The sequence below is a fragment of the Canis lupus genome, chromosome 12 (genome assembly GCF_011100685.1).
Source record: "Canis lupus familiaris isolate Mischka breed German Shepherd chromosome 12, alternate assembly UU_Cfam_GSD_1.0, whole genome shotgun sequence".
NCBI lineage: Eukaryota > Metazoa > Chordata > Mammalia > Carnivora > Canidae > Canis > Canis lupus.
The window spans coordinates 8,860,079-8,878,227 of record NC_049233.1 but is presented as its reverse complement, the minus strand read 5'-3'; the positions used below and the strand labels follow the sequence as shown (position 1 = coordinate 8,878,227).

The 18,149-nt window shown below is 44.3% G+C and overlaps 1 protein-coding gene across 1 annotated transcript in view; it reads right to left on the bottom strand.

Moving 5' to 3' along the window:
- The window catches only part of DAAM2 (dishevelled associated activator of morphogenesis 2), a 114,663-nt gene extending 113,323 nt beyond the window's left edge, over nucleotides 1–1,340 (bottom strand). The window contains 1 exon segment of the mRNA XM_038553978.1: nucleotides 1,325–1,340. The gene's annotated coding sequence lies outside the window, so the exon portion shown is untranslated.
- Between the last annotated feature and the right edge of the window lie 16,809 nt (nucleotides 1,341–18,149).

Below are 18,149 nucleotides of genomic sequence, written 5' to 3'. Positions count from 1 at the left end.
GGAAGCAGACTGGGGAGAAAACATGTTCCCACAGAGAGCAGTAGGCTTTCAACCTCCCCCACACGCACCAAAAGAAAACACACTCGCAGGCCTTCTTACGGGTCCTGCCCTCTCCAACTCCTGCTTCCTGAACTCCTGACTTTCTTCTGAGTTCTAAGGCCCAGCAAAAGTTTCTCTCCTCTTTCTGTCCTGATGGGGGCACGAGTATTCACTCAGCATCCTGGGGATCTGGAGGCAAAGCTCTGCAAACTTGGGAGTGAGGAGCCAGAGCAGGCAAGGAACAGGCAGCCGGACAATAATAGCACAGTTGTTTTTTGTAAAGGAAGAAAAGGGAGGCAGCCCAGCTCCCAGCACAGAGGAGAAGTGGGCTGTTTGTGCTTTCGTGCCTGAGGCCAGGACCATCCCCGCACAGTCACGAAGGCATAAACATGCGGCTGCACGTGCGTCCTGCCCCGTATCCAGGGACCCCTGTTTACACGCACTTTGTTTACACTGCCCTGGGGATGCTTTCCCTCCTCTTCAGAACATTTACATTGAAGACATAACTTCTGCAGTGAGTCTTTCTGACACTGTTGTCTGCTCAGTCCCTTACGGCACTTCCCTAAGGGGTCAATTTGTATAATTTCTAAAATCCATCCCAAATCTCAAACTTCCTGTTGGTCCGTTTTTTTTTAATACCCATATTTCCTCCCTGTCCCTTCATTCCCTCACTTTTCTAGGACACAGGGAGAGTCCAGCAATCCTCCTCCCACCCAAACATTGTAGGTTGGCTCCATTGCAAAATACAAAAGCAGAGACCCAGCTAGGGCAAAGCGGAAAGGGCTCCCTCTCTCTCTCTCCCTGTGGTCCCTGGTTCTTGGCCCCCGCTCCTGACATCCAGCACCGTGCCTGGGCGCCCCCAGGGCCAGCAGATCCACACAGCCAGCGCCCCCTGCCCCCTAGTCCCAGAGCACAATCCCTGGCCGATTCCTAGGGAAAGTCCATTCCCTCCAACAGCCCACTTTTCAGAGAAATCCAAGAAACTGACACCAAACCCGGAAGAAGGGCAAAGGCAAAACTCAGCTATTGAAAGATGGTAAGTTGCTTGCATTCCCATGTAGTTTTCAAGGAAAACCTCCAGGGACCGGTTCCTGGAGAGGCATAACTTTCCTTCCTACCTTCCCCAGGAACTTTGGCAAATCCACCCCAGAGCTGTGGAAAAGTGGCCAAGGCAGAGAGAAAAGAGTTAAATCAAGCCCAGACCTCAGCAATCTGTGTTCAATTTTGATAAAAATCTCTCTCCCTCTCCCCCACCACCCCCCTTCCTCCACCCCACGGTTCAGACCGTCTCTTTATGTTAGGACCCTGCATCTTGTTTGGGGCACCGCGGCGCTCCCGGGCCCCGGGCCGGCCCTCGCAGCGGGCACAGGCGGCGGACGCATCCCTCCCAGTCCCCGGGGCAGGACTGGACAGGGCCTCGCGGTGCCCCGGCCGCCGCCGCCGCCGCCGCCGCCGCCTCCTCCTCCTCCTCCTCCTCCTCCTCCTCCTCCTCCTCCTTCCAATTACCTGCCTCCAGACTGGATCTTTCCTTCCTCAGTTAAGCCAAAGTCCCGTTGCCTGGCGATGTCAGGGCCACAGCAGGAGGCTGGGCGGCTGCCGCAGGTGCTAAGGTCCCCCAGAGCCAGGCCCCTCTTTCCGGGATGCTCCTTCCCTGCCCAAGGTCCCCCTGCGGCCGGCGGAGCGCAAGAACCTCCTGTCCCTGTGCCCTGCCCGCTGGCCGGAGGCCAAGCTTGCAAGTGGGAGCCGGGGCAGGGGAAGAGTTAAATCGTCCGAGTGAAGGCACAAGACTGAGCCGAGCCGGGGGAGAAAAGCCACCACCAAAACGTTGTCAGTCTGGTGGTAGTTAGTGGTGGAGGGAGTTGGTGGGGGGGGGGGGGGGACCGGCTAGGTTCAGTCCACTTGTGACAACAAGGAATCAGATTTCAAAGCCACCCCCCAAAAAATATTGTTTTTCCCCTAAGTTTTCCAAAGACATTTCCTGTGTCCAGATGTGCCAAAACAGCCAGACCCACGCAGATCACACCCGGACGCGCACAGACCCGCACCCGGGCCCCCGGAGCCCCGTGCGTCCCGGCGGCTCCTGCAGACTCGCGGCAGCCACACACCAGGCAGGCTGCGGAGCGGCCGCCCCGCGGTCCCCGGTCGGCGCCGGGCCGGGCAGCGAGCGGAGCGGACAGAGGCGCGGAGGTGCCGGCAGCGGGCTCCGCGCCCCGCCGCGCCCCGCCCCGCCCCGCCCCGCCCCGGCCCCGCGCCCCGCGCCCGCGCCCCGCGACCCGCGCACTTACTCCGAGGCCCCGGCGCGGCCGCCGCTCCCGCAGCCCCGCCGCCCGCTCCCGCCGCTCCCGCCGCTCCCGCCGCCGCCCGCGCAGCCTCCTCCGGGCGCCCCGGGCTCCGCTCCCGCCGCTCCCCGCCCGCCCGCCCCGCTCTGACGTCAGGCGTCTCGGAGCGGGATATTTATGGCAGGGCCACTCTGGACCTTCCCTAGGTAGAGTTCTGATTGCAGCTCCTTGGGATTTGTAATTTTCACACTTTCAGACCGAAAGGAGGGGAGCGGGGCGGGGCGGGGCCGGGCGAGGCGGACAATGAGCCGAGCTGTTTCCAGCCTCTGCAGGGAGCCTTCCCTTCTGGGGGCTCCCCCGACTGGGAAGCAGGGGAGGTCAAGGAGGCGAGGGTGGCGACCTGGGCAGCGGCCTCCTGCCCCCTCCGCCCCCACCCCACCCCCCTGCCCTGCCCTGCCCTGCCCGGGGAGGGGTGACAAGACCTGGGCTGAGCCGGCTGCGGGGGGCACGTGCCAGGGGGATGCCTCTCATTCCCCCGAGTGCCCCCCCCGGGGGGCGGGGGGGACCAGAAGGCCAGGGAGGGAAGGCGCTAGCACAAGGACACAGATAAATCAGGCACACCACAACAGCTAATTAGAAGCCCCGGTCCACACCCTAACAACTTTTCCATTTCTTCTTTGGGAGCGTGTATGTACAAAAAAAAAAAAAAAAAAGTTTATTTTTATTAAATTACGTTCCACACTCCCTGCCTCTGTATGGCTTTTCCAACTCAATGCCAGTCAATTCATCTTACTTCACTGCTTATATACAGACTTTGAGCCATTTACAATAGCTCTTATTCATACTTTTAAAACTCGCTTTTAATTCTTTTTTTTTTTTTCTTTTTTTTCCTTGAATGTGATTGTGATCCATCTCCTTGCCCCCACGGGAAGTCACCTCAGTCAAGAGCAACCCTGTCCTCCATAACTGGCACCATCCTCAGGGTGAGTAGTGATCTGTGTACGCCACCACCCCATCCCAGGAGTGTGCAGGCAGAGGGTGCCCACACTAGGTGGTGACCCTTGCAGAGTTTTCTAGGTGTTTAGGACCAGGTTCCAGTGGTCCCTCCACCCAGCTAACAGGGCTTTAAAAGACGGCTTGGCTTAGGGACTGTCTTTCAAGAATGGAGAAAACAAGTTATAATGCTTTATCCTTCGTGCTTCCCAAGGACTGGAGGATAAACACAAACGTGATACACATGATTGTGCAAATTGCTTGTGTAGTTCGATAACAGAAATGTGTAGGTATTCGACTCCTCGTTAATGCGAAGGAGCACGGATAACCGCAAAGCATCACTAAGAAAACACCACTCTGGTGAACTTTCCATTAGCCCAGATGGGGTAGGTGGGGGGATGCCTTAACCACTGTTACAGTGCAGCAGGGATTCAAGGAGTTGGAATGTGTTTACCCCTTTGGCAGGAGCTGGTAAAGGCTGATTGCCAGAAGGAGCCAAGTCTTGGGGCTGAGCCTCTTGATGGGGGACAGCCAAAATGTTCTGGTCCAAGCCGCAGAGGGCCCACAGCCCTGCTCTTTGGTCACTGTCAGTTTGCCCTCCGGAGTATAATACACACTGCCACCTCCCTCCATCCCCTTCCTCACATCAAGGCTCCACTGGCAAGATGAGCTCTGCTCTATAGTAGACATTAAAAATTGGCTTCCAAAGCCATTGATAGGCCCCTTCTCCCTTGCCTTCCTCAACTAAAGAAACCAGAAGTCTGCAATACTCTCTGCCCCAGACTCTGGTAGCTAGAGATAACTAAGAAACCCAGCTCTGGCCAGTGAGGTTGTCATGTGGAAGGCAAGAGTCAGCTTCCAGAAAAACTCTTTACGGAAAGGTCAAATTCAGATAGCATGCCCTTCAACCATTTCTCCTCTTTTGGGATGTGGATATGATGCCTGGAGACACAGCAGCCATCCTGTAACCTAGGGAACAAAAGCCACGCACTTGAAGATGGTGGACAGGAAGAAAGAAGGAGTTAAAACCCCGGATGACATCAGAGTGTGCTTTCCTCTGACTTCTTGTTAGGTGAGAAAAATAAACTCATACATGCTTAAATTACTATAGTTGAGTCTTCTGTTGCTTACAGCCAAATATAATCTTACCTCATACATCCCAATCAACTCACCAAGATATAACATAATATTGGGACAATTCCTGAGCACTAGCTTATAGGTATGATGATTATTTTTAGCATGAAACTCTGCACTGGCATAATTCTTTATAGTTTTCAAAGCCTATTCACATATATCTCTTCTGAACCTTACAACTGGGGAGCTATCACTATAACCTCCATTTTTTTATATAAGAGAAGCCAGATCTGATAAATGTCCTGCCCAAGATACATAGTCAGTGAATAAGCTACCTTGAATGCGAACCTAGTTCCTCTGACTCCAAGTCTTTGGAATTTCCACATTTTTAATAACACAACAAAGTCTGATGAAGAATCCTTTTTTTTTTTTTTAAGATTTTTGTTTATTTGTTTATTGGAGAGGGAGAGGGAGTATGAGCAGAGAGAAGGGGAGGAGCAGAGGGAGAGGGAGAAGCAGACTCCCCACTGAACAGAGGGCCCAACACAGTGGGGCTCATCCCAGAACCCCGGGATCATGACCTGAGCTGAAGGCAGATGCTTAACTGACTGAGCCACCCAGGCGCCCCAAAGAACAATCCTTATTCCTACTAAGCTGATGTGAATTTTACTTACTTCAACCAGATGAAGCAGTTCGCAAGTAAATTCTGGAACTGGAAAGTGTCACAGTCCACTTGGGAATTAAGTCCAGGCCACTGTGTCTTCAGATGCCCCTCAACTCCCAGCTACTCTCTGACATCCTGCTCTGAATCCCTGCAATTGCTCTTTCTAAAGGCAATGACCTTTTGTATGAATCAGTCTTATCCATCTTCATTCCCACATCCTTTAAAATGCTTATGCCACCCTTTTCTTGAGGCTCCTCTCTCTCAGGGACATCTTCCCATCACTTCAACTTCCTTGTGTGGTTTCTCTTCCTGGTTATTCCTTTACTTAGATGTTAACATTCCTGCGGGATCTGTCGGTAGCTCTCCTTCTCCCGAGAGTTGTAGGCTGTCCTCTGGTTTCATCTTTTCTTGTGAGTTCCACCATGAGCTCTTGGGAGAAAGTCAACCGTTGTCTCTGCAACCAAATGTCTATGCCAACCACCATTTTCCTCCCAACTTTGGTCCCCACTTTTCCAACTATTGATTGTCATATTGCCCAGCATGTGGCCGTGATTCAATAAATGGTATGCATTTTTAATTATCATTGTTGTTAAAAAAGACACAGGAAAGTTACTAAGGCGTAAGAGACGTTTAGGACTGACTCATTCCTGGTATCAGGAACTATGATGGGACCATTCTCCCTTGAAAATCATGCCACAGGCCAATCTAATTGTCCACAGTCACAAGGAGATGTAGTGTAATTCATAGAAATTAGCAGCAGCAGTCCAAATAGAAATGAAGCAGCAGACCCAAGGAGAAATAGAATATCCTCATTAACTTCTTTTAGAATTAACTCCTTTTACAACATCCTCATTAACTCATTCCAGGCAAAGCAAGAGAAAGGAAGGAATTAAAGATGAGGTAGGACAGGTCCAGACACTTAGCAGTGGTGGCTGGGAACGCGGGAAGTGAGGCTGTGTAATAGGAGAAGGGAGTCTATGCCTGTCCAGGTGAGCTTACTCGGGTTCTGTTGGGAAAAGGAGCCACAGAAGCTCATAAAACATGTGGATTTCAGACTAAGGAGCTGTTTTTGAGGCTGGTAAGCCCTGAGGAGTCCAGAAGGTAGCAGGGGCCTTTCCAAGGTCATGTGATTCACACTCCACCCACCCTCCCTCCCCAACCCATAGAGTTCTTTTTTTTTTTTTTTAATTTTATTTATTTATTCATGAGAGACACACAGAGAGAGAAAGAGAGAGGCAGAGACACAGGCAGAGGGAGAAGCAGGCTCCCTGCAGGGAGCCCGACGTGGGACTGGATCCCAGGACCCCGGGATCACAACCTGAGCCAAAGGCAGAGGCTCAACTGCTGAGCCACCCAGGTGTCCCTAGATTTCTAAGGTACTTAGGCATCTCCTATTTTCAAGAGAGCCAGGGAGGGAGCCCCACCTGTTTTACCCATCAGTCATCAGCTGATTTAACCAGGCAGGTTCCCTGAACACACAGTGAGACTGTACACCACACTTCTCACCTAGAAAAGTCTACCTCTTCACTGAGAGATCCTCAAATAGTTCACCAAACTTGTCCCAGGTTCCAGAGTCGACCACGTACTTCCAAGGCTCAGTCTATTCATGGGGAGAAGTAGGCTTCACAAAGTTCCCTCCTTGCTCGCTCCCGGTCTATACTGCATGGACCTTCGCAGCACTTAGCAAAGACCTTTTGGAGAATGAATGAGAAGCCAGTGAATATGCTATCTAAACAAGATAAGGCTCTCTATGGATAACATGCCTTTTTTCCTTGACTTGCTGACATGGGCTATAGAAGGTCACGAAAAGGGGTGCCCGGGTGACTCAGTGGTTGAACACCTGTCTTTGGCTCAGGTTGTAATCTCGGGGTCCTGGGATTGAGTCCCACATCGGGCTCCCCACAGGGAGCCTGCTTCTCCCTCTGCCTGTGTTTCTGCCTCTCTCTGTGTCTCTCATGAATAAACAAATACAATCTTAAAAAAAAAAAAAAAAAGATCATGAAGAGAACTCATTAGAATCAGAGACTTTCTGCAGCCCCGGTGGCTCAGCGGTTTAGCGCCACCTTCAGTCCAGGGCTGGATCCTGGAGACCTGGAGACCTGGGATGGAGTCCCACGTTGGGCTCCCTGCATTGCATGCAGCCTGCTTCTCCCTCTGCCTGTGTCTCTGCCTCTCTCTCTCACTGTATCTCTCATGAATAAATAAAATCTTTAAAAAAAAAAAAGAATCAGAGACTTTGATTAAATCTCCAGCTTTGCTTTTCAGTGCTGTGTGATCTCAGGATGGCAGGTAACTCACTGAAGCTTCGTGTTTGTGGTAGTTAATTTTATGTGTTAACTTGGCTCAGCCACAATGCCCAGATATTTGGTCAACCATTATTCCAGATGTTCTCTAAAGATGTTTTAGGTCCAGATTAATAATTAAATTAGGGAACCTCCATAATGTGGGTGGGCCTCATCCAATCAGTGGAAGGCAGTAATAGAACAAAAATTAATCTCCCGAATTCTTCCAGCAGATGGCCTTCAGACCTGGACTGCAAAGCTTCCCCAGATCTCCAGCCTGCCAGCCTCCCCCGTCAGATTCTGTACTTCTCAACCCTCCAGAGTTGAATGAGCCAATTCCTTAAAATAAACCTATCTACCCATCTACACACACACACACACACACACACACACACACACACACACACATCCTGTTGGTTTTGTTTCTCTGGAGAACCCTAGTAAAATGTTCCTCATCAACAACATGGGACAAAGATCTTTGCATCCCAGAGGATTGTTGAAATAAGGCAAAGCAGATTGAAAGTCCCTACTCCAATGAGTTTTTCTGAGACAGGGAAGGAAAGGATCACTGATTTGTGATGTTTCTCTGATCCTACCACATAAGCTGTCAGAATTGCCCCACTGACCCCCAAGCTCTGCTCAGGAACGTGTCAAACTCTGCATCAAGGGCACTGTTGATGCCTAGAAGGTGGAAGAAGCTTGTTCTAAACTGGACCCAGTTCAGCAGGGACATATCACACATCAGGCATTTTGATCACAGTCCCCATCCCACTTCTCTCACTTATAATAAGAGATGCAATCTCCATTGTTTAGAACAGGCCTCCCGGCATTCTATTTTCAGACAGTAACATCCAAAGATACAACTAAAGAGAGAAAAAGTCCAGAGCTACCAAACTTTCTTCCTGGAAAGGATCAGTAGGACATAAACTGCTCGAGGATGGTTTAGGTCCTCATTGTGGTATAGTAGAAAAGCCTCCAAAAACGGTATCAGGAAAATCTAATTTCTAATCCCAGCTCTGGCTTTTACAGTTGAGTAAGAGCATCATTTGGCTTCTCTGAAAAATACAGATTAACAGGAGGATCAACTCCATGGTGCAAAGTGAGAATTGAATTACAGAATGTTTGTACTGTACAGATGACCATTATTTTTGCATGCTTGTCCTTCTCTTTGTCCTTTCCCATTTCCCACCCCACCCCCCTCCAACACACACAGCTTCTGTGTTTCTTAACGCCGAGAATGCACTTAACATTAATGTACAATTCACCAGGTTCCTGGTATCCAGTTCTCTGCAAACATCTTTGCCCAGAGTTAAGAAACTTCCTCGGGATCAGACATGACCACACCAAATAGGCAGCAATTGGAAAATTGCCCCATAAAAGCTGTCTCCTTCCGAGGCGCAGGACTGCATTTTTTGAGAAGCCTTCTCAGGTTGTTTGCAGCGGCTTTGAGGGTCGGCTCTGCTGCCTTTGCCTACGTCAAAACCCTAAGTGTTTAACCACAAGACACACAATCCTGGACATTGTGGCGGCGGCCCTCCACCCCCACGGTGAGGCAGGCCACGCGTGTGTCTAATCTGGTATGTGCCCCCCTCAGCAGAGCCAGTGAGGCTCTGCACCTGGCCAGACATAGGATGGAATATCACACAGTGTATAGAGCACTTGAGTGGACAGGGACCGAGGTGGGATTCCTCCCCCACCCCCACCCCAGACAATGTGTGATCAGAGCCTAAGGTCCCCAGGCCGGGGAAGGCCATGCTTGCTAGTAGACACAGCTGCTCATGTTATTTCTGGAGTCAGAATACTTGCACACTCACAATGCAGCATACAAACTCTCATTCTAGTCCCATTTTCAGTAGCTCAACCCCTGTGAAAAATAATGCTCAGGGCCAAGTATTTCACTTAGTTTCAGGATAAAGTTTTATTTTGAAATGTGAAAGAAAGGAATCTTCCCACTGATCTCTACTGAGGGTGAGGATGGGTAACACACACACACATACACACACACACACACACACACACACACACATACTTTTCTCCATTGAAAAATAATTTGAGACTGCTTACATTCTTCAAGCATGTGTGGCTCTGGGCTGGCATATATATGTGTGTACAACTGAGCAGGGACTGGTGTAAGACTAAGGGACTTCAGGAGAAGCATGACATGTTTCATCATTCGCTGGTTTTGTCTTTTAAAGGAAAATATCTTAAAAATGGCAAAGTGATGATGTTAGGAGTCTGTTTTTAATTACCACTCAGTAACTTGGCAATCTGGTTTATCCCATTCATTTCTTTTGGAAACTTCTCAGTAACTCGTCTTTTCAGCTGTGTGTACACAATCAGACACACAGATAGAAAGAAAGATAAAACCCACCCGGTTGCCCTTGGAAAGAGCACAGGACATTTGCACACTTAATGAATTCTCCTGTAAATATGCAGAAGCACAGGTTTTCACACACTGGAGAGTTTCATAGACACCCAATAGGTGTATTTGGTTGCTGTATAGATGTGGTTTGGGACTCTGGTGGGAAGACTTTTTCTTACTTTGTTTGAAGAAGAGGAAAAAGAAGAAGCAGGAGGAAGGGAAGGAAGAGGAGAGAAAGAAGGGGGAGAAGAAGAAAGATAAGGAGCCAGAGGACAAGGAGGAGGAGAAATCCTCCTCTAATGCTATTCATTCATTCACTCCAGTTAGGTGCCAAGCGCTGTGGTAAGCCTTGGAGATGCAAAGATGAACAAGATGGAGTTCCCATCAATAAGGATTTAGACTAGTGTAGAGACCTTGCATTCCAGATCTACTACTTTCAGGTTAAAAAAAAAAAAAAAGCACAAAACTTTCAGAATTGTTGTGATTAGCAGGAGGTAAAAGGCAGTAACACATTTCCTGCCTTAGGGGAATTCTCTGGATGAAGAAGAAAATATCTTCCCTTTTTACTGGTACCTTTCAAGACAATATTTCCAAAATGTGCTCTACAGAATGCTAACCCCTTTAAAAGGCTTGCCAAAAAGGTAGAGGGAGGGTTCCTCATGGTCAAATACATTTCATAAAAACTATGTATTCTATAAGCCCCACCTGCCTTGGAATTATACAATGTGCATTAGCATATTGAACATTCTGAGAAGGCCTGCAGAAAAAGAGATCTGCCTATCTTTGCTTAGCACAATTCCCTGAAGTTATTTCCTCATAGGACCCATTTTTCACATAACATCTGTGAGCAGTCCATAACTTTAAGAAACACTGTTTAGTCTGAAGAGGACCATAAGAAATTTCTAAAAATAAACACAAGTGTAACAGGATGCTGAATTGGAATTTTTAATGAGGCAGCAAGATGCAATAGATAAGAAATTCTAAAATAATGTTTCAGAGTGAGAAGCAGATTTTCAAAAGGAAATATCTGGGTACTGGTTTTATGCCTCCAAAAACCCCTTCCTATTAAAAGAATTAGAAGTGTGGAATTGAGAAAGAATATTATGAGGAGGATTTCCTTGAGAGACCTGTACTAGAATTCCTTCCCTTTACCCCCACAATGAGAACAGCTTGAGGGTGATGAGTCAAGGACCTCACTAAGTGCTTCCCAAAGCAAAGAATTGTGGATAGTGTTGGACTCCAGCCTGGAAATCTAGAGGGCAAGAGACAGATGATGAATTGATTTCGTGGTGGATCAAAGGAGAGCAGTTGCTTTATTGGGAAGGCTGGCACTCTTTGAGATTGCTAGGACATGGATTAATACATGTTTCCTGATGATGACCATATGCAGGCCACATGGGAGAGAAAGTGAGCCAGGAGCCCTTTTTAGATCTTATCAAAGAGAACTACCTGGAAGAATTATGGGGCCCCAGTATCAAGAGTTGATGTGGAATGGACCATTGGAAAACCAAACTAGTGGGAGAGAAGCAGATGAAGGAAGAAAATGCACAGCCCATATCATAGGAGTTGCAGGGGCCCAAATGAGTAATTTCTGAAGAATCCACCCAAGGGCTCACAGGAAAAATAATCTGATATATTCAATTTCAATTCAAGCCATTTTACAACTATCCCAGTCAAGTAAAAACTTCTCTGTGAAAGGAGGGACTTCCAACCATGGCTGAGTAAGGAGATTAGCATACCTTATCCCCCCAAAGCAACTATAAATCTGGATTAAATTGACAAAAATAATCATTTCAGCACTCTGAAAATCAACTAAAGGCATATGACAATCTGAGAGGTGTTTATCCTTCAAAAAATGATGAACTTTAAGTAAGAATAATGGGAATCTTTGAAGCTCTGTTTGAGGCTATGTTAAATCACTTACTGACCACTAAGAAGACACAAGGGTGACATTTGGGAGCCAGTTTTATAAATAGAAGTAAGAATATTCAAAAAACAAAACTGAGCAGAAAAATCAGTGTCCATATACTGCAGGTTTCACACATTTAGCCAAGGCAGATTACAAAACAAACAAAAAAAATATAACAGCTACAGCAACTTTTAGTGTGAGGGGAAGGGATAAGAATCCGAAGTTACTACAAAAAGTCATCTAAAATGTCTAATTTTCAACAAAAGAATTTACAAGCCACACAAAGAAATAGTAAAATGTAGCCCATATGCAAGAAGGAAAAGCAGTTGATAGAAATTGTTTAAATGTCTTCAAATGCTTGATTTAGCAAAGACTTAAAAGTAGGTGTTCTAAATATGTCTAAAGAACTGAAGAAAGCCATCTCTAAAGAATTAAAAGAAAGAGTGAAAACAATGAATGAACAAATAGGGATTTTTTTTTAAGATTTTATTTATTTATTCATGAGAGACACACACAGAGAGGGAGAGACACAGACAGACCTCCCCACAGGGAGTCTGATGTGGGATTTGATCCCAGGACCCCAGGATCATAACCTGAGCTGAAGGCAGATGCTCAACCACTGAGCCACCCAGGTGCCCCACAAACAGGGATTTTTAATCAGGATGTAGATATCATAGTTTTAAAAAGAACCAGGGGATTCCTGGGTGGCTCAGCAGTTTAGCACCTGCCTTCAGCCCAGGGCATGATTCTGGAGTCCCGGGATCAAGTCCCACATCGGGCTCCTTGCATGGCCTGCTTCTCCCTCTGCCTGTGTCTCTGCCTCTCTCTCTCTCTCTCTCTCTCTCTCTCTCTCTCTCTCTGTCTTTCATGAATAAATAAATAAAATCTTTTTAAAAAAATAGAACCAGATGAAAATTCTGGATTTAAAAAATACAACTAAAGTGAAAAATCCACTGTAAGGTTCAGTAGGAGATTCAAGATGATAAAAGAAAGAATCAGTGAACTTTAAGATAGATGAATAGAAATTAGTAAGGAGGGGGTACCTGGGTGGCTCAGTCAGTTAAGCATCCAACTCTTGATTTTCGCTAAGGTCATGATCTCAGGGTTGTGAGATTGAGCCCCGAGTTGGGCTCCATGCTGGATGTGGAGCCTGCCTAAGATTCTCTCTCTCCCTCTTGCTCTGTCCCTCCCCCCTCTTAAAAAAATAAGTAAAATTTTAAAAAAAAATTTTTTAATGACCAATCTGAAGAAAAGAGGGAAAAACTAAAGAAGAGCCTCAGAGATCTATGGAACATCAACTATGCCAATATGCATATAATGGAAGTCCCAGGAGAGAAGAGATAGAAATAGATCCCCTAAAATTTGAATATATGGTGGCATAAATGTTCCAAAATTTAATGATAACCTACTGATCTACTTAAGCTACTGATCTAAGAGGCTTAAAAACTCTAAGTGGAATAAACACAAAGGAATTCAGACCTAGACATATCACAGTCAGATCCTTAAAAAAAAAAAACAAGAAAAAGAGAAAATCTTGAAAGAATTAGGGGAAAAAGATACATTATATGCAAGGAGTATCAATAGGATAATGGCTATCTTCTCATCTGAAACAGTGGAGCCAGAAGAAAGTAAAATGATATATTCAAATGCTTGAAAGAAAAATATTCTTTTAAAAAAAAAAAGATTTTATTTATTTATTCATGAGAGACACACAAAGAGAGGCAGAGACACAAGCAGAGAGAGAAGCAGGCTCCCCACAGAGAGCCTGATGTGGGACTCAATCCCAGGACCCTGAGATCATGACCTGAGCCAAAGGCAGACGCTCAACCACTGAGCCACCCAGGAGTCCCTGAAAGAAAAACATTCTTAACTAGTAAATTCTAAATCTAGCAAAAATATTCTTCAAATGTTAGGCAAAATAATCCCCAAAACATAGTTAAAACAAAAAGAAATTAAAATGAAACTCCTTAAAAACACACAAAAAACGCTGTTTGTTTCAAACAGAAAAGAATAGCAAAACAGTCCATGTAAATCCAACCATAAACATAAGTACATGTGAATGAACCGGTAGAATCACCTGTGTGCTATCTGAAAGAAAAGCATCTTAGAGTCAAAGACACAAACAAGTTGAAAGTAAGAGTTTGGAAAAACAGTATACTGTGCGAATAGCCTCCACAAAAAATCTGGAGTGGCAATATTATTGTCAGGAAATACACTTCTCGGGATCCCTGGGTGGTGCAGTGGTTTAGCGCCTGCCTTTGGCCCAGGGCGTGATCCTGGAGACCCTGGATCAAATCCCACGTCAGGCTCCCTGCATGGAGCCTGCTTCTCCCTCTGCCTGTGTCTCTGCCTCTCTCTCTCTCTCTGTGTGACTATCATAAATAAATAAATAAAATATTTTAAAAAGGAAATACATTTCTCAAAACCAGAAATAGTATTATAGGCAAAGAATATTTCATAATGATAAAATAGTCAATATATCAGAAAGATACAAAAAAAGGGAACTCAAAAGTCACAAAGTAAAAAGTGCAGAATTGAAAGAAGAAATAGAAAATTCAATAATAACTGTGATCAAATACTAAACAGTATATTAGCAAGGATATAGAAGACTTGAAAGCTCTATCAACCAACTTGACATAATTAACATCTGGTATATATGTGCATGTATGTGTGTGTGTATTAAAGTCTACTTTGGTACTACAATCGAATTCCTTTGTGGTCAAATGCCATATTTAGTGCAATTTCAATATTTTTTAATGCATTGATCCTTGTTTTATGACTTAGTATATGGTCTTTTCTGAAGAATATTTCAAGTGTGCCTGATAATCTGCAGCCATTGGGTAACCAATTTATCATTAGGAAGTATCTTCCTCTCTAATACCCTTTCTGTTTAGCACACCTGGAACATTCTTCAGCAAAGACTATACATTGGGCAAAATAAGTTTCAATAAATTTGAAAGGATTGAATCATACAAAGTATGATATCTTACCACAGAGGAATTACATTATGAAACAACAACAAAAAGAAATCTGGGAAGTCCCCAAGTATTTGGAAATCAAACAACATACTGTAGTACCCCCCTTATCAGCAGGAGATATGTTCCAAGACCCTAGTGGGTGCCTAAAACTACAAATAGTACTAAACCCTATAAATAGTATGTTTTTTTTCCTAAATATGCATGCCCAGGATTAAGTTTAATTTATAAATTAAACACAGTAAGAGATTAACAACAACTAATAATAAAATAGAACAACTGTAACTATATACTGTAATAAAAGTTACATGAATGTGGTTTCTCTTTCAAAATATCAGTTGTACTGTATTCACCCTTCTCGTGGTGGTGTGAGATGATAAAATGTCTACATGGTGTGATGAAATGAGGGGAATGATATAGGTATTGTAATGTAATATTAGGCTACTATTGACAGTATGTCAGAAGGAGGACCATCTGCTTCAAGACTGCAAGAGACCATGGGTAACTGAAACCATGGAAAGTGAAGCCACAAATAGGGTAGACTCCTCTACTTCTAAGTGTTCATGGACTGGAAGATTCAATATTATTAAATGGTACTTCTCTCAAGATTGATGTATAGATTCAATGCACTCCTATCAAAATCTAACCAAAGTTTGTGTATTTGTTTGTTTTTGGCAAAAAAAAAAACATTGGCAGGCTTATCTTAAAATTCGTATAGAATGCAAAGGAACTAGAATAAATGAAACAAAATTGAAAATGAAGAACAAGTTCTTTATAGATCTTGGAAACTAGCCCTTTATCTGATATGTCATTTGCAAATATCTTCTCCCATTCTGTAGGTTGTCTTTTAGTTTTGTTGACTGTTTTTTTTTGCTGTGCAGAAGCTTTTTATCTTGATTAAGTCCCAATAATTCACTTTTGCTTTTGTTTCCCTTGCCTTCATAGATGTATCTTGCAAGAAGTTGCTGTGGCCAAGTTCAAAAAGGGTGTTGCCTGTGTTCTCCTCTAGGATTTTGATGGATTCTTGTCTCACATTTAGAACTTTCATCCATTTTGAGTTTATCTTTGTGTATGGTGAAAGAGAGTGGTCTAGTTTCATTCTTCTGCATATGGCTGTCCAATTTTCCCAGCACCATTTATTGAAGAGACTGTCTTTTTCCCAGTGGATAGTCTTTCCTGCTTTGCCAAATATTAGTTGACCATAGAATTGAGGGCCCATTTCTGGGTTCTCTATTTTGTTTCATTGATCTATGTGTCTGTTTTTGTGCCAGTACCACACTGTCTTGATGATCACAGCTTTGTAGTACAACCTGAAATCAGGCATTGTGATGCCCCTACCTCTGGTTTTCTTTTTCAATATTCCCCTGGCTATTCGGGGTCTTTTCTGATTCCACACAAATCTTAAGATGATTTGTTCCAACTCTCTGAAGAAAGTCCATCAGCAAAGAAACAAAAAATCCAATCATGAAATGGGCAAAAGACATGAACAGAAATTTCACCAAGGAAGACATAGCCACAGCCAACAAGCACATGTGAAAATGCTCTGCATCACTTGCCATCAGGGAAATACAAATCAAAACCACAATGAGATACCACCTCACACCAGTGAGAATGGTGAAAATTAACAAGACAGGAAACAACAAATGTTGAAGAGGATGTGGAGAAAGGGGAACCCTCTTGCATTGTTGGTGGGAATGTGAACAGTACAGCCACTCTGGAAAACTGAGTGGAGGTTCCTCAAAGAGTTAAAAATAGAACTGCCCTATGACCCAGTAGTTACACTGCTGGAGATTTACCCCAAAGATACAGATGCAGTGAAACGGCAGGACACCTGCACCCCAATGTTTATAGCAGCAATGTCCATAATAGCCAAACTGTGGAAGGAGCCTCGGTGTCCATCGAAAGATGAATGGGTCAAGAAGATGTGATCTATATATACAATGGAATATTACTCAGCCATTAGAAATGACAAAAACCCACCATTTGCTTCAATGTGGATGGGACTGGAGGGTATTATGCTGAGTGAAGTAAGTCAATCAGAGAAGGACAAACATTTTATGGTTTCATTCATTCAGGAAATATAAAAAATAGTGAAAGGGATTATAGGGGAAAGGAGAGAAAATGAGCGAGAAATATCAGAGAGGGTGATAGAACATGAGAGACACCTAACTCTGGGAAACAAACAAGGGGTAGTGGAAGGGAGGTGGGCAGTGGGTTGGGGTGACTGGGTGACAGGCACTGAGGGGGGCACTTGACAGGATGAGCACTGGGTGTTATACTATATGTTGGCAAATTAAACTCCAATAAAAAAATATACAAAAAAAAAAGAGAAAGAAGAACAAAGTTGGAACATTTACATTACCTGACTTCAAAGCCTACTATAAATCTACAATAATCAAGACAGCATGGTGTTGGCAGAAGAATGGGCATATAGAATCTACATACGATCTATATTATAGATCAACGGGATGGAACTGAACATCCAAAAATAACACTTTACATTTCTATACAATTGATTTCCAACAATTCAATAGGAAAAGCATATTTTTTCAACCAATGGTGCTAAGCAATTGGAAATATACAGGAAAAAAATTGATTTGAATCATTGACTTAAAGAACTAAAACTGTAGAACTACTTAGAGTAAAAATAGGAGAAGACCTTTGTGACCTTAGGTTTAGCGAAGAGTCCTCAAATACAACATTAAAAGCATAATCCATAGGAGAAAAAAAGTGACAAATTGGACTTCACATCAAACTTTTCAAGTTTCATATTTCAAAAGACACTATGGGAATGAAAAGACAAATCATATATGGAGAAAATACTTGTGAATCCTATATCTGATAAAGGAGTTATATCTAAAAATATAAGTAAATTTTATAACTCAATAAGAAAAAGACTAATAATCCAATTTTAAAATGGACAAAAGATTTGAATAGACATTTTAGGAGAGGAGTTATACAGATAGCTAATAGTACATGAAGAGGTACTCCACATCACTGGTCATTAGAGAAATGAGAATCAAAACCACAGTGAGATACCTCTATACATCCACAAGACTGGCTAGGATTAAAAAGACAGACAACACACTATATTGTACACCCAAAACTAGTTTAACACTCTATGTTGACTATAATGGTATTAAAATAAAGAACTTTGTGAGGCTGTGAAGAGACTGTACTCATCAAACATTGCTAATAGGAATGAAAAATGATGCAGCCTCTTTGGAAGACAGTCAGCAGTTTCTTAAAAACTTAAATATAGGGATCCCTGGGTGGCTCAGTGGTTGAGCTCCTGCCTTCAGCCCAGGGCATGATCCCAGTTTGGGGATCGAGTCCCATGTCGGGCACCCTGTAGGGAGCCTGCTTTTCCCTCTGCCTGTGTCTCTGCCTCTCTTTCTCTCCCTATCTCTCATGAATGAATAAATAAATAAAATCTTTAAAAAAAACTTAAATATAAACTTACCATTGGACTCAAAAATTCCTTTTCTAGGATCAAACTCACTAGAATAAAAAGATATATCCACAAAGTCATATAGGTGAATTTTCATGACAGCATTGTTCATAATGGCCAA